Source organism: Castor canadensis, chromosome 13 (genome assembly GCF_047511655.1).
Source record: "Castor canadensis chromosome 13, mCasCan1.hap1v2, whole genome shotgun sequence".
NCBI classification, from domain to species: Eukaryota; Metazoa; Chordata; class Mammalia; order Rodentia; family Castoridae; genus Castor; species Castor canadensis.
Window position 1 is genome coordinate 98,903,135 of NC_133398.1, and position 14,409 is coordinate 98,917,543.

General features: G+C 36.5%; 1 pseudogene; it reads left to right on the top strand.

Moving 5' to 3' along the window:
• The first annotated feature begins 6,037 nt into the window (after nucleotides 1–6,037).
• LOC109676964 (calcium/calmodulin-dependent protein kinase II inhibitor 1 pseudogene) lies at nucleotides 6,038–6,283 on the top strand (annotated as a pseudogene).
• Nucleotides 6,284–14,409: the final 8,126 nt, after the last annotated feature.

The following is a 14,409-nucleotide window of genomic DNA, read 5'->3' on the forward strand; positions in this document are numbered from 1 at the left end:
AACCAAGTCTGCAAGTAACAACTACAGAGAAGATGGTTTTATTTACACTTCACTTGTGAAATGCATGCACTTGACTTTCAGATTGTAATGTATCAAAGAAGAAAGTCTTGGTGCTGTCCAGACTGATAGTGCATTCACTGTCAGAAGTCTCCCAAATAGCTACCAGTGCCTACCAGTGTGGCGGGGATTCAGAGTATCCTTACCAAAACCATGAATAAAACACATGCTGGGAATTAAGACCTGAGGGGGACTTCCTAATAATATGTGATCAATAATTCTGCATGCAAATCCCTCATGCAACAGCTCAAAGAAGCTAGATAGGAAATGAGAACAAAGAATAATCAGAGGGAGCAAGTTGTTTGGCATGAAGTCAGAGACTAATTAATTTCAGTGAGGCCCTCAGGTCACTATGTGCCTGTGTTAGGAGCTATTTGTTCAGGTCTAGTAAACCCGGAGGCAGCAAACTAGGATTACCAAAGCTTTGTAGATCTCCATGTTACATTTTCTATGAATAATTTTAGTTCTACTGTATAGAATAGCTCATGAAGAATGGTCTAGGCAAGTAGCATAATGAGAATTAAATAAACAGTTCATATTATGACTGATAGAAATAAACACAGTAATTGAATAGCAATGTAGTTTGGAACCAAATAATTTTGAGTAATTTCTATCTGATGTATTTAATTTTTCTTACCAGGTGTTCTGAACCATACCATATGATTTTCCAAGAGTGCCTGCAATGAAATGTCAGTGCATTTAGTCCTATAGTTCCTGCCATTTCTTTTGGGTTCCTGCCAGTCTATTGGGTTATAGACTGACATTTCCCCATAGCAATTTCTACTTGAATATGTAATTCAACAAAAAGTCAGAATCTTTTTCTGGTACTCTTATTAACAGTGGAAACACATGCAATTTTAATTTACAAACAAAAGAATCAGCCAGTAGCTAGTGACTCCTGCTTATAATCCAAGCAACTCAGGAGGCAGAGGTCAGGAGGATTGCAGTTTGAAGCCTACTCCAGGTAAATAGTTCAAGATAACCTATCTTGAAAAAACCCTTCTCAAAACACAGCTGGTGAAATGGCTCAAGGTGAAAACCCTGAGTTAAAATTCCAGTACCGTAAAAATAAATAATAATCATAGACAGAAAGTTGACTGTGCTTTTCTAAATGTAATGTCTGATCTTTTCAGAAGTGTAAACTTTAAACTGTAATAGAAATATTCATTGTAGACATCGCAGTCAGCAAAACAAAAGATTATTTAAACATAGTACCTCTTATCTAAACAAATTTCTAAAATAAATATTTCAAATTGGAACAAGAAAACTGTCAGAAGGGATTGGAAGTCTTATAATAAATAAAGCCCAATTAACCAATTATACTTTGTGCAATAAGGATGAACACCATGTTGCATCTTGTTATTGGTCAGAGGCAGATTTCTTGGGAGGAACTGAATCAGAACTCCAGTGACTTAAGATGATGATGGTCAAGCCTGCATGTGACTGAGTTTTGGTAAATCTCATTTAATAGCTTTGGTTTCGGGTACAGAAGACAAAACCCTTAATGTGTGTCTTGAGAACAGTTGCTTGATATGTCAGCAGTTTGTCCATGTGAAAAATTTCTTGTCCTAAGATGACAGCTGTTTTCTCAAGTCAGAAAATGCCCATTGCCTGGACAAATTGGTTTGTAGGAGTTCCTGATACCAATAATTAATTTATTCATTGTTTTCCAAATGTGCCATCGGGGATGAGATTTTCCTAGGACAAATGGTAACTACCATTGGCAAGAGAGAATCGATTCTTTGATTGGTGGTGTTCTATGACTAGATCTCATTCTTCATAAAATTTGTTATGCCTTATTCTTCATTTGCAACTTGTTCAATATATACTGATTTTCTTTCAGTACACCCACTGAATAAAGAACCTTTACTAAGCTGAGCGGACTAACTTGAGATGATAAAAACTCTTGGAGGCCACTGAGAGCCCTAGAATTTTGAAGGCTTTATGTCAAGAAGGCCCAGAATGGTCTGAGAGCAGAGTTGAGAATAATCCAACCTGTGAAATAAGACAAGAGCTTTCATTCTTCACAGCAAAGGTCTACTACAGTAGGAAATAGCCTGACCCAGAGGAGGAAATTACCAGACCATGAATTTAAAACACCCATGATTACTCTGTTAAAGGTCTACTGGAAAATCTGGTCAGGGTATTATACATCAATAATTCAAGGAGAAAGATGAGGATTCTAATAAAGACTTAAAATGTAAGAGTCAAAATATTGTAGAAAAAAAATAATAATATTTATCAGTAAATGGAGCACAGTCAGGAGTAGAATATTCTTAACGATGGATCAATGGAAATTTTCCAAATGGAAATACAAAGAAAAATCTAAAAAAGAAAGAACCAGAAGACCAAAGAACCGTGTGACAATTGAGAAGAATATAACATACTTGACGAGAATAACAGAAAATGAAGAAAGATGAAAAAAAGCCAACACATTTTTTAAAATAATATTGACTGTTTTCCAAAATTAATGGCAGACACCAAACCACAAGAAGAGGGTGGGGCAAAATACTTAAATCACCCCATGATTTTGAATCTAGTGAAATTACCCTTCAAAAGTGTAGTGAAATTTCCCTTCAAAAGAAAATGAGAAACACAGATATTTCTCATAAAAAATGAAGTAGGTAAATTCATTGTAAATAGTTTTATACTGCAAGTAATTTTTTTTGGTGGTACTGGGGCTTGAACTCAGGATCTCATGCTTGGTAGGCAGTTACTTTACCACTTGATCCACTCTGGCAGACCTTTTTTATCTTGTGTATTTTTTACATAGTGTATCATGAACTATTTTCCCAGGCTGGCTTCCAACTGCAATCCTCCTGATCTCTGCCTTCTGAGTAGCTGGGATTATAGGCATGAGCTACTAGCACCTGAAGTGCAAGAAATTTTAAAGGAGATTTTCAGAAAGAAGGAAAATTGTAATTAAGAAACTTGCATCTATGTAAAGAAGAAAAAACATTAGATAAAGAATTTAATGAAGGTTAAAACTAAAATCTTATTTTTTTGTCCTCATCTAATATGTAACTGTCCAAAAACAACAATACAGCATATTAGCATATGGTAGTCAAAATGTTTTACCAAAATGTTGTAAGAAAAGGGAGGAAGAAACTTGGAATATTTGGTTACAAATCTAGAAACTGTAAAGCTGTGCAGGACTGTTTTAAATTGGATTTTGAATACACACATATTTGTGTATGTTTGTGGGTATCTGTGAGTGTCTGTGGAAGTGGACACTAAAGTTTCCATAAAGTATAATCAATATGCCAAGAAAGAGAAGAAAATGAAATAATGCAAAATGTTTAAATGCTCAACTAAAACCACAAAAAGCAGAAAAAAGTGAAGATAAAAAAAAAGTCAAGTAAACTCAGGGTGGCTGGGGTACAAGGGGCAGAGCCTGATGACAGGCAATGCTGGGTAGTGGCTCAAGGAAGGCAAGGGATTCAGCTGCAGTGGTCCTTCACCTGCAGCCTGGACTCGGACCCTGTGAGCATCCATGGTGAGGAAGGTGACAATTGGCTGCTGGAAACTCCACAAGGCGATTTCCTGGAGAAATCCTGATCACACACAACTCATCAAGCTCTTCAAAGGAAGTTGAAGATTACATCATGGTTAAGAAGGTACAGTGAAATTACAGTGTGCAGAAGGGTAGAATAAGGGTCATTTTTAAAGAATGATAAAACGGTACTCTCATACAGCAGTGGAAAGTGGCTTACAGAGAGGACTAATCAGATGTGTTTACATCACATCTTAAGCTTTGTTTTTTAATGGCCCCAGTGCTTTATCTTTGTATTTGTGTATTCATTATTTAGAGATCTTATCTTTGTATTTGTGTATTCATTATTTAGAGATCTGATGCCATTTCCCTTTGAAACAGGATGTCTGTCCATCTGCTGTATCTACTCAAATACAGTGAAACTCATCAGTGATGCACAGTAGTTAGGACTTGTTCACACTTCCGTTGTAAACATATTTGGTTATGTGTACTAACAGTGGATCTATGCTGTACTGTGATGAAAGATGACAGGATTTTGCCCACCATTTGTGAGTTTTCATTTAGATTCCTTGTGAATACTAGATTCTTGTGCTATTTTTCTTAAAAATAAGAGTATTGAACATATTTCTTACAACATGCTATTTAACAAAGAATATTTAGTTTTTCCAAATATTTTTGGACAGTTAGTGTGACCAGGTCATTTTCTTATTGACACAGAAATAAAATTTCCAGAGATTTAACTTTTTAAAATACTGACAGTGATTAATTACTATTATTTGTAGTTTGAGTCATTTAAATCTAATGAGAATATTAATTGAGAATGATTTTCTAAGTTTTATACCTTACAAAGACCTAAGAATAATGTATAAAATGAAGTAGCCAAAATGCAAATTTCCTTTTTACTTTGATTATATAAAAATAATTGGAAGGGTTGCCTAATAATTCTTGAGTGGCTAATTATTAAGTCACTAGTAGTCACTAGTAGTGTGTCACAACAAATACTTAGTATTTTCTGAAGAAGTAAGTATTTGTAGTTATTAAGCAAATCTCATTAAATGTGTATCAAGAATTTTAAGTATGGCTTTCTAAAATAATTGTGGTGGTGTGTTTTTCTTAAAATTTTACCTCATCAAATAGTAGGATAGTGTTACTTCTTTACTCAGAAATTCAGTGGATTTTTTTTGCAAGGCTAAAACGGATTTAATTGTTTCATCAATTTTAGATTTTATTAGATATTATTCAAATGACAGTAGAATCATTTGCTATTCCTTAGCATTTTTTGATATCCAGACAGGCATTAGTGGTTTTAATAAGATTTTGCAGTTAAATAGCCACCCTCTCATGATCTCTGCTGTTTGTATGTGTGTGTGTGTGTGTGTGTGTGTGTGTGTGTGTGTGTGTGTGTGTGTGCACGCGCTCGCGAGCATGTGTTTCTTTTTGTTTTTGATTCGGGGCGGAGAAAAGTTTTTGAGCCTATAGTCACAACTGCTGTGAGACTGAGGCAGAAGAATTAGCAGTTCCAGGCCAACCTGGATAATATATGCAACATATTGAGGGCTTGCTATAAAAATTATATATATATATAGAAAGAGAGAAGTAGAAATAAAGCAAAAAAGAAACAGGAAGGAGGGGAGGAAAGAAGGAAAAGAAAGAAAGAAATGGAGAGAAAGATAAAGGATACAGGTGAGGGGAAGAAAGGAAGAAAAAGGAAAAGAAATAGAGCTCAGGAAAGAAGAAAGAGAGACAAAGGAAGACAAAAGACAACAGAAAGGAAATATAACTTCTGACAATTTTAGCTTTTTTAAATGCATACCATCCTTACCAAGGAAACTGCAACTTCTATTATTGGCTGGCTGGCTGCTGCTCTCCCTCTCCCACCTCTCTCTTTCTCCTTCTTCCCTCTCCAACTCTCTTGTCCTCCCCTCCTGTCCCTTTCCCTCCCTCCGCCTCGCCAATCTAGGTTCCCCCCTTTGCTCCTTTCTCTCTCCTCCTCTCTCCCTCTCTTCCTTCTACTGCTCCCCATCTTTCTGTCTCCCTCCCTCCATCCCTCCCTCTTGGATTCCTCCCATTCTCCCCCCTGGTTCCCTCCCCGCTGCTCTCCCTCTTCTCTAGCTCCCCTTCCCCTCCGCCCCTCGCAGCCCGGTGGCTCCCAGCTGGCAGTGAGCCGGCTGGACCAGGCCACCTGTTCCCCCGGGTCCAGCACCCTGTGGCTCGCAGGGACAACCCCCCCACCCAGGCCCCCGCCCAGCGCCTACAGCGCGGAGGATGTGAGTCCCATTCGCTGCTGCCTGGGCAGTGGCCGCTTTGCGTGGAGCCCGAGCAGCACAGCTGCGGACGCTCACTGGGTCGCTGGCGCGGGCTGCATGCTCCTGCCCTAGCGGTGTCCCCTCCCAGGCCAGCGCCCCCGGCCCCAGCGCTGCTCACCCTGTCCGCTGAGGGCGGGGATGTGGGCGGAGGAGGTGCCGCCTTGGAGCCCTGGACGTGCCCATGTCAGAGCGGCTGCCCTAAGGCTAGGAGAAGCTGAGCCCCTAAGGCGAAGGCGGGGATGGGGCCACATCTTCTCATGCCACCTGCAGGACACCAACAACACTGAAGAAGTTACTTCAGTGCCTGGAAGAACAAGCAGCCGCCCAAGCTGGGCCCGATCGGCCAGAGCAACCGGTTGTTATTTAAGACGATGGGATTGACGACGTCCTGAAGGATGTGAAGGACAAGGCATCTCCTGGGGTCTAAACCTCACGAAGACAATGGATTAAGAGAAAGAAGGAGAACAGTGGCGGGTGATAACTGTTCACAAAAACAAAACAAACAAACAAAAGACATGAAAAAGAGACAGCGCTTTGAAACTTAGCTCCCTACCCAGGATGAAATCAACAAGCTGTATCTCATGTCAGGCCAAGAGACAGGTGAGGCTGGGGGAGGAGAAGGGGAAGGTTCTGGGCTCCTCAGCAAAAATTAAAAAAAATAAAATTAGAAAATTTAAAAATCCTTATATACATACATATAAAGAAATAACTCTCAGTTGCAGCTTTTTGTCAAAATTAATATCTATTTCTTTTTATATCTGGTAAATATTGTGCAAATATAGATCCAGATTTTGAACCACTTAAATGAAGGCAGCACCAAGTGTTTGGAGGTGTCTGCATTCTTTGCTGATTTGGCTGTTCCCAATGTTCATATTAATCTTGCAAAAATGATTCTGTGCACTTGGATGTGAAATGCTGTCCAGTTTTATTTTTTTTATGTTATCCTTGGACGTACAAAAAAATCAGAAAATCCTGTCTGTAGATACTGTTTTATTTTGATCATCTTTTGAAGTTATCAGGAATGTGTTTAAAACAAGAAGATAACTTTTCTAAAGAACGATGCATAGAAAGGATCCTTGTTTTATTTTAAGATGATTTGTAAAGCTTGTGTTTCTTTGTTGTTGCAAGTTATTTGCCCAAGTTAATGCAAATGAACACATTTTATATGTCAAGGAAAAAAAACAAAAAAACAAAACAAAAAAACTCTTGAGCTTTTTCTACCCTTGCCCCTGCAGTCTGTTGTGTGGGCTGCCTGTTTTTTCTCTAATATTGTGTCAGTTTATTCTCTTCAATGGACTGTAAAAAAAAAGTGATCACAAGAGTGCCAAATATCTTGAAATGTCAAAAGGCATTTTGTTTTCTTTTTCCCTCTGTGCTCTGAGTCCATGTAAAGGAATGGTTGGAGTGTCTTTTCTGTTATTTATAGGGATTCTCTTAAGGCACACCAGTTGCCTGTTTTGCATGAACTTTCAAAAATGCCTCTTGCATAAGGGAGCTTGTACAATTTTTTGTTTGCAACTTTGGACCTAGAGAGGTTTCCCTTCGCTACCCCTCCCATTTTCCTCTTTTCTCAGTTTGATATTCCGTATGTTGCACCATGAACCAGTAATAAACACAGTAATGTTTTTTCCCTGGTGTTTGTGGAGACTGGAAGTCCAAGATCAATGCAAGATGCCCCATTTTGTCTGGTGGAATGCATTTCCTGACTTTGAAAGGATATCTACCAATTGTGTCCTTGCACAGCAGGATGGGCAAGAGATTTCTGTAGTCTCTGTTACAAAAACACTAAGGCTCCACTCTTTTTTTATTGTTTTATTATTCATATGTGCATACAAGGCTTGGGTCATTTCTCCCCCCTGCCCCCACCCCCTCCCTTCCCCCAACTCTGCTCCCTCTCCCCCTCACCCCCTCAATACCCAGCAGAAACTATTTTGCCCTTATTTCTAATTTTGTTGTAGAGAGAGTATAAGCAATAATAGGAAGGAACAAGGGGTTTTGCTGGTTGAGATAAGGATAGCTATACAGGGAGTTGACTCACATTAATTTCCTGTGCGTGTGTGTTACCTTCTAGGTTAATTCTTTTTGATCTAACCTTTTCTTTAGTTCCTAGTCCCCTTTTTCTATTGGCCTCAGCTCCATTCTTATCACCTAATCAATCACTTCCCAAAAGGGCCCACTGTTAATACAATCACAGTGGAGTTAGATTTCACCATAAAAATTTGGAGTGGGCACAAACAGCCTTTAGTGCTCATAAAAAGAAAGGGACAATCTGATTAGCTCTATGTGAAGAATAGAAATGTTTAAAAACTCAAAAATCTTCCAACAAAGAAGGCATGAGACCCAGATTACTTCATTTTTTAACTGTATCTTCTGCTAAAAGAGAAATGATCCAATAATTTACAGTTTGTCTTATGAAAAAGAAGAATGAGGAACATATTCCAAATTATTTGACAGGATCTTAATAGCAAGACCAGAGAAAGAGATGAAAATATGTACAGACAGACCCCTTTTATGATCATAAACTTAAAAAACCTCAACAAAATTTTCAGAAATGGAATCCAGGAGTGCAGAAAATCAATTGTATACCAAGATGAAGACAGATTTATTCCAGGTATTCCAATTCCATTTCTCCCAATTTCAAAATACATTTAAAGTAATCCAGGAACAAGCTAATGAAGAAAACAATTTGATTATATTTGTAGAATCAGAATAAGCATTGGACAGGTCCAATGCACACTCATGATAAAATGCTCAGAAATAAAAGGGAAACTCCCCAGCTTTATTAAAAGTACTGCAAATGAAAAATCCCCAAGCCTAAAGGAAATACCTTACAATATGTGAAAATTTGGACACTCCTAAGGAAAGGAAACAGGTAAGGATGTCCTCCTCAGTACTCCTATTCAACATCATACTAGAGTTCTAGCTAATGAAATACTAAATGAAAAAGAAATAAAAAGCATAAAGAATGGGAAAGCAAAAAAACATAATGGTGTTTGCTCACAGATAACTTGATTTCCTATGTAAAAAACCTCAAAGATTTAGCAAATAAATTGAATGAACAAATGATGATGGCAAGATTGCATGATATAAGGTTAATATGCAAAAGCAATTACTTTCATGTATACCTACAATAAACAACTAGAATTTGATATTTAAAAACACAATACAATTTTCATCAGCATCAAGAAAGTGAAATTATTCTCCAGGCACACTGTCTTAGGTCTGCAATATCTGAAGGCAGAGATTAGGATCATCATAGTTCAAGACCAACCTGGGCAAAGAGTTAATGAGATCACAGCTCAACAAACAAGCTAGGTAAGTGGTACTTGTCTATCATCCCGCTAAATGGGAAGCCATATGTAGGAGGACTGAATCCTGAAGGTGGCTCCAGACTAGAATCAAGACCCTATCTGCAAAATAACATAAATTTTTAAAAGGACTGGGCATGTGGCTGAAGTGGTAAGGCACTTGCCCAGTCAGTGTGAGGCCCAGAATCTGAAAACCTATACTACCAAAAAAAAAAGAAGAAGAAGAAAAAAGAGAAAGTGAAAAAGAAAACAAAATACTTAGACATACTCTAGAAAAACATATTCAGGATTTCAGGATTCAAGGGAAAACTAAAAATACTTGTTGAAACAAAAAAGGATTCAATAAATGAAGAGCTGTTCCATGATCACTGATAAGAAACCATAGTTCTATGAAGTCAGTTTTTTTGTACAATGTACAAAGTTCATTGTACACATCTATGGAATTATTATAATGAAACATCCTTGTACTATTAATGTAGGATAATAGTGGGATAATTATATTCAACTTAATCTATAAATCAATATAATTCCTATAAAAGCACAGGTTATTTTATTGACAAAGACAAAATAACTCTAAAGCTTAAATAGAAAGCAAAAGACCTGTAAGAGACAACCGTATTGGAGAATAAATTTTAGGATATACAAGCTGAAATGCCACATAACATAAAAGCCCACAGCCAAATAAAGATCATTTTAAACAAAATCAAAGGCCATTCATGGGAAGGACAGCCTTTTCAAAAATTATATGGATTTTATCATGACAGCTCCAGAGGTGTATACAGTATCATGATGAAACACCTATGTAAAATTTAATATATGCCAATAAAAATCAGATGGAAATATTGTTATCTCTATGCAAAGATAAACAAAAAAAAGAAGAAAGAAAAGAGGAAGGACAGGAGGGAGGGAGGAAGGAAATACCAAAAGAAGGCAGGAAGGAATGAAAGAAAGAAAGGACAGTGAAGCACTTCTCAATCTTCTCTTTCTTTTTTTTCCCCCTTTTTTATTATTGTCATACTGGGATACATTGTAACACTTGTTAAAGATTTTACAACATATCACAGTTCAATTCACCCCCTCCATTATTCTCCTTTACCTCCTCACCCCCAGATTTCCAATAAAAATGGAGTCAAAGATTAACAGGAGAATTTTAGCATGCTGAGACAATTCTAAATGAAACAGTCATGGTGTAGACTGGTCATTGTGTATTTGTCCAATATCACAGATCTGTACAACGCTAAGATTAAACTTTAATAAAATCTACTGATTACAGTTAATGTACTGCAATGTTTGGTCAGTAGTTGTAGAAAATGTGGCACACTACAGTAACGTAAATAATATGAGAAATCATGTGCAAGAGTAGAGAACATAATTCCATACTCATAGATAATGCTGTGTTTTATCTGTCTAATTATTTTTATATCTATGGCAGTAATGAAATTTTCCTATTATTTTAAAATTGGTGACGGAGATATCTGTACAAAATGTACAAATATTTGGAAGTAAGCAATATAAATCTAACAGTACATAAGTCAAAATAAAAATTAATAAGGAGTGTATCAGCATTTTAAAGTGCATGAAAACAAAACACATTATATCAAACATTGTGAAATGCCATTAATTCAGTGCATAGTGTGAAACTATGGCACTGTGTGCACATTAGAAAAGAAGCACTGTAATCAGTGTTCTAGTTTTCCCCTTTAAGATATTAGAAAGATGAAAACATAACACAGATTAACCTAGAGAAAAATTATAAACATAATAATAGACAGCAAATAAAAAAGGCAAAGAAATTGAGGGAAATCTACGATAGCTGGCTTTGAAATAAAATAACCTTGAAAGTCTCTAATGTGAATGATGAGGAAAGCTTGCTAAAAGAAAGTACCATTATCAGGAATGAGAAAAATTTTGTCACCCAATATTCTATAGATATTAAATGAAAAATCAGAAAATATTATGAATAACTTTATGACAACAAATTTGACAAATGAGAGCAAATTCACAGAAAGATACAAATAAAGCCTGCACAAAAAGAAATAGATTGGGTATATACCCCAATATCTATAGATGAAATTGAAATTATAGTTAAAAATTCATTAAAATCCAATCACACATGCCTATAACATTGAACTCAACCCATCAGTAAAGAAGAAATGATCTAATTTTACATAGACTCTTGTAGAATACTGGACGACAGTGGTTACTTATAAACTCACTTAATGATTCCATTGTAGTTTTCATAACAAGATCAGAAAAAGTCTTTAAAGTAGAAGAATGCAACAAACTAAGATCCCTAATGATTTTTGATGCAAACATTCTTAATAAAATTGGCATATTAAATTTACATTCCAAAACCAATGAATGTAATTCTCCATATTAATAACCTATAATGGAGAAAAAGAGAATATACACGGATATAAAGAGGCTTATTTATGCCATATATATATATATATATATATATATATATATATATATATATGTATGTATATGCATATATATATATGAAATCATGTAGTCCTCTGTTTGCAGATATGATTTTATATGTAAGAGATCCTAAAAAGACTACCAAAAATTCTCAGACATCAAAAACACAGCAAAGCAACAGGATATTGAACCAATATATAAAAATGAGTAGCTTTTTCATATATCAACAATGTACAGATTGAAAAAGAATTCAGGAAAACAATCCCATTTGCAATAATCTCAAAAAATACCTAGGAATAAATTTAACAAAAGAGGTGAAAGTCAACTAAAGTAAAAACTATAAATCTTTGAGGAAAGAAATTGAAGAAGACATTAGAAGTTGGAAAAATCTCCCATGATGCTCATGAATTGACAGAACTAATATCATGAAAATGGCTACACTAAAAAAAGCAATCTATATGTTCAATGCAATATCCATCAAATATCCAAAACATTCATCACAGACATTGAAAAATCAACCCTGAAGTTTTTAAAAAAGCACAAAAGCCAAATATGCAAATAGCCAAGGTAATACTGAGCAAAAAGTGCAATGCTAAGTACAATGCTATAGGTATCACAATACCTAACTTTAAACTATACTATAGATCCATAGCAAGATAAGCAGCATGGTACTGGCACAAACAACAAACACAAAGATCAATGGAGAATAAGACCCAAACGTAAATCCACACACCTACTGCAATCTGAGTTTTGACCAAGGGGCCAGAAAGATCTCATGGAGAAAAGACATCTTCTAGAAATACTGCTGAGAAAAGAGGATATCTGCAAGTAGAAGACTGAAACTTGATCCCTGTTTTTCACCCTGCACTAAAGTCAATTTGAAGTGATCAAAGATATTGATGTAAGGAACATATAGGAATAGGCAATGATTTTCTAAATAGAATTCCAATAGCTCAAAAATTAATCCAACTGTTGGCAAATGGGACTGCACTAAATCAAAAGCTTCTGCACAGCAAAGGAATCAGTCACTAGACTGAAAATACAGCATGACAGAGAATGGATGGAAATTTTTGCCAAAGGAATAATACACGGATCTCAAAAAACTAAACTTCCAAGGAATTCATAACCCAATGAAGAAATGGGAAAACAAAATGAATAAAAAATTTCAAATAAGTACAAATGGTGAAAAATTACATGAGCAAATACTCAACATCCTTGCCCATCAAGGAAAAGAAAATTGAAGCCACAATTAGATTCTACCTTACTCCTGTTTTAATGGCTCATAGAGGTCCCATGGAATGAGGTACAGTGTGGTCTGTCTCAGAACACAGAAGTTACCTGGACCACATAGTGGCAGTGGTGACTGGCAATTGTGGTGTCAATGGCAGCCACAGCCACAGCAAGCCATATTTGTAAACCCACTGCAGAGCATCCCACCAGTGAAGACATGTGACAAAAGTCAGTGTCTATTGCATAACTGCAGACTCTATGTACTGGGGGGCTTGGGAAATATGCAGGCTACAAGAGGGGATGATGTGAAACAATGAAGGTAAGAGTTTGAACTCCAGAAGCCTTCACCAGAAATCATATTGAGATCTCCAAACACTCTCTCCCATCCACACTCACTGGAGAATTAACATAGGCTGTCAAAAGACACCATTCTAGAGGCAGGTGTCCAATTACACTGCCATCTACTAGACTGGAAGGCTTGAACACTGAGGGAAAACATCAGCTGCTGTTCAAATCATTAGAAAATTCTCAATGTTTAAGTTATTTTTCTTGCTGTTAAGCTTGAAATGTAGTGATTTTCTGAATTTTTGTGTTTTTTTTTCTGTATATTCCAATTGAACAATTTTTCATTATCTCTCCCCAGTGTTCTCTACTTCTGCCTGTCCCCTTCCTCTACCCTCTACTCGTCCCATGAGAGCTGTGTAAACTGCTTTTCAGTAAGTGACATTAAACAATTTCTTCTTCTTCTCTTTCTTATTGTCCATCTTCATTTACACTTTCCTCCTGCTAGCAATCCAGAACTGCTTTCTAGCTAATACTTTTTCCTTTCTCTGTTTATCCACCCATAATCCTGACTTGCAACCAATACTTTTACAGGACAAATAGATTCTCAAATTATTTTTTCAGTTTCATTGTTTATATTTGTTCATCTTTCTGTTCAGTTTTCTCCCTTTTTATTCCCTTTTCCTCCCACATCATAATATCTGCTAGGTCTCTCCTACTTATCCAAGCCTGCTTTCTCATTAACACGTTCTATTAGTTCAGCTGCCACCCTTTTCTGTCACATAAGACTTTACGCTTCATATTATCTATTAGAGTTTCCTCCCATCTCCCTCCCATCACTAACCTTAATACCTTTAGTTCACCAGGATCACAAATATTCATCTTTGCTCCAATAGTTAATTAAAGATTGTGTAAAAAGTGCAGGAATTGACCCTCTTTATTGACTTCTGCAATTTTAAGGCCGCAGCTTAGCAACTGTGGTAGCTTTGGCAGCTGATATTCCTCTCCCTGTGTGGAATAGGGAGTGGTGCCCAGCATCTTGAGAACAAGAAGCTCAAGATTTGACTCATGAGCCATAAACCCCTGTCTAGAGACAAGAAAATACCAGATTCATTACCCTGTCCTATATAATCTTTCAGAAATCAACACAGGGGATTGGAACCTACAACCCAAAACAACCACAGATGAATAATCTCAAGGTAAAAACATGAAGTAACAAGGCAACAGCTGTCCCTCAAAAGCCAACTCCACCAATAAGGATATAAACAATAGTGAAGAGGAAGAAATATTAGCTATTGAATTAATAAAT